We start from the raw sequence: 3,209 nt of genomic DNA, 5'->3' as shown, positions 1-3,209 counted from the left end.
CTTAGCAAGTGTAAGTTCATGACGTTTCATCATGTGAGAAATAAGTGAATCACATTGATGTCATACAAGATCTTCTTCCCAAAATGGGTATAACATAATTAAGCCAAAAATAGGGAATCATTAACACACGGGGGTTCTAACACGCTATGCCAATCAGGAATCAATTTTACTAGTTTGAATACTCCACATCAATACTGTTTCAAGTTCGACTACACATGATAGAATTTTACAAGGATTCAGGAATTCCAATACTAGAAAAAGAGTTTAGCCTTCATACCTCGGTTTGAGCTTTCCTTAATTCACTACACAGTTTCGAAAATCCTAGAAACTTCGATCTATTTAGAGACATAGCAAAATTGAACACAATTTAGGAAGATATTCATGGTTTCAGCTTATTTGAGCATTTTATCAAACACTAGGTGTGCGAATTTTATTACAAGGTTCTTCCACAAGATTTTCTTCACTCCACAACTAATTCAATACCAAGAGTTTACTCATACTAGTTCAATTACCTCCCCACCATCATCATAACTACATTCATGCATAAATAACAACTCTCATACCCAAGAATCATACTCCCAATTACCCATCTTCTACCTAAACTCGAAATTGAAGGCTAGGGTTAGAACCTTACCTCTTGGATAAAAATCTTGTGAAATTTCTTGTTGAATTGCAAAGCTTGGACAAGATGTTGATGAACAAAGCACTTGGGGCTTACTTCTCTCTCTATAGAACACTCCCCCCTTCTCTCTAAAATGACAGGTTTTTTCCTTTAAAACGAGCCCCAAGGGCTTTTAATTAAAATAGGGTCGGGTAAAAAAAAATTAGAAAAATGAGGCCCCGACACATATATGAGGTCGCTATATATATCAACACATACGCCTATTTTGGCACCACGAAACCTCGGGTTATAGATAAACTTTTTCGGGGCCTTACAAGAGGATGACTTCAAGGATTATTCGAGTAGGAAATTTGGCGGATGCGTGTTATATTTTACCTTATTGATATATTGGAGGTTATGGAATGACTCAGGTTTGATAGTCCTTTGTGGATATAGTGCAATGAGAAATGATTAGCTCAGTTGCTTCTTTTGGAGTATTCATGTGCTAATGGAGCACTAGTCATTCACCATGTTTGGGATATGCATTCAGACTAGGTCAGAGTAGGTGACTCTTGAAAAGGTTCTAATGAGTTCAAGATTCAATATGTGGTATCTAAGGATTTCTAGATTTGTGTGCAATGAAGGATTTGAAATTTGTGTTGAATTATGACACAGACTTAAGGTATTTCTATATCATTATCAGCTATGTGATACAGTATTGGAGAGATTGAAAAAACAATTTTAGATCCATAAAAGGTCTCTTTAGAGCAAGCATTTCGATTTTGAGGTAATACCGGGTGCATGAGAGGGAATAAAGTGGCTTACGGGTCTTAGGACAATGAGGTTTCATGTTGGGATCAATTGGAATGAGTTTTAATTGAGGTCCATGGTGTACTGGGAAAGAGTAGTGTTGCCTTGAAGGTGGGTCATGAGCAATCTGAAGAAGTTGGATCAATATAGTAGTGACTTGTATGAACATGGTGATGTAAATAATGGGTTCCTTTGGTATGATAGGGCTTTGTAGGTGATTTTGTGGCAAGACATTTGGGTTTTGTAATCTGCGTGACTTGGTTGATTTAGAGGGATTCAGTTCTGATGGATTGGTTATGTGCAAATGGGTTTTGAAGGGTTTATGATGGTTTTGATCATGACTTGCGATTGATGTCTTCCACAGGCATGGAAAGTTGGTTGCACGTTGAAATTTTCTTTTGAGATATGCTAAGTGGAAGGTCTCTGGTCTATAGATTGTTTATCCTATTGGCAATTCAGAGTTGATAACGAGATTCTCGTACTTCCACATATTAGCATGATAGATGTGGTGAGCCATGTGGGAATGATATTGAATGGACAAGGTTACAGTTCAGTTTCAGAAGGAAGGTTAGGGTTCCAAACAACATGATAAATTTTAGATGTTTAAGAGAATGCTAGCACTATCTTATATCACCTGAGAAGGGTGTGTGTTGCAGAAGATGCATTGTCTATTGTTTTACGGATGCTTGACTAGTACTATAGAAATCATGTGGTTGATAACCATTGATGTTCACGCTACTTGGTGTGGGAGGTTATGGGAGTATCTCCCATGAAGTGGTTGGGTATGTGTGATGTGTCAGCCATTTAGGTGGGAGAGTTAGAGATCAAGTATGGAGATCCTTGTACCCTTGAGGTTTAAAGACTGGATATTCTTAGCGACAGACTAATCCATTGGTTACAGACTGTGAAAGTGTATTAAGGGTTAGACAATTGAGTGTATGTGTCATGGATAGGGTCACTATGGACTTTTGAAAGGCTATTTACCCATTTTTGAATGATCTGAATTGTTTTGGAGACCCATTGGTATGCCTAATGAGAATGTTTATTCTACATTGGATCGGGTTTGCGTATTCAGCAATATTTTGCTATGGTGAGTCATTGGGCAGAGTTGATCTTATTCGTTCCCTGGTGAATTTCATGTGTTATTCCCTTATGCTATGATGAGTAGTGAGGCCACTTGATTATTCATACGCATATTGTGGTTTTGTTCAGGCCATGTGGCATTGTACGAGCGAGATGGCTCTTGAAATGTTGATATGCTTATTGCACATTATTCGTGATTGCCTTCCTCATAGAATTATGCTATCTATCTCCCCATGATTATGTTCATGCACTTTACGTACTTGTTGTTGATACACATATGTTTGATGAATATGAGAATTTTGGCTCGATGGATATTCCTACGAGGGTGTTACGTTGGATCAGGTTGCATCCCGCAATGGTATGATGTTGGATCGGGTTGCGTGCTGCAACTGTGTTATGTTGCACTTGATTCCTTGTGCTTATTTTATGTGTTTTCTTCTCCCCGGTGAGTTGGGTTCATAGTGTTATGCTTTTATTGTATATCTGGTAAACTTGTGGATAATTCTTTTTTGGTTCTCTTTCCATTATTGGTCATATTTGAGTTGTTGCTTGTTTGGCGCACAAATCACGTTGTATGAGGTTTTATAGGGTAATTTATGTGACATGTCAGTCGAGAAACTTGTACTGGGCAAGACAAGGTTATTGGACCTGGGATTAGTACAATCAAATTTGGAAAAGATATGTTTGGAAGAAGGATGCCGTTAGTCAACTTGGA

This window comes from Nicotiana tomentosiformis, chromosome 8 (genome assembly GCF_000390325.3).
Source record: "Nicotiana tomentosiformis chromosome 8, ASM39032v3, whole genome shotgun sequence".
Taxonomy (NCBI): Eukaryota; Viridiplantae; Streptophyta; class Magnoliopsida; order Solanales; family Solanaceae; genus Nicotiana; species Nicotiana tomentosiformis.
Note: the sequence above shows the minus strand (reverse complement) of the source record.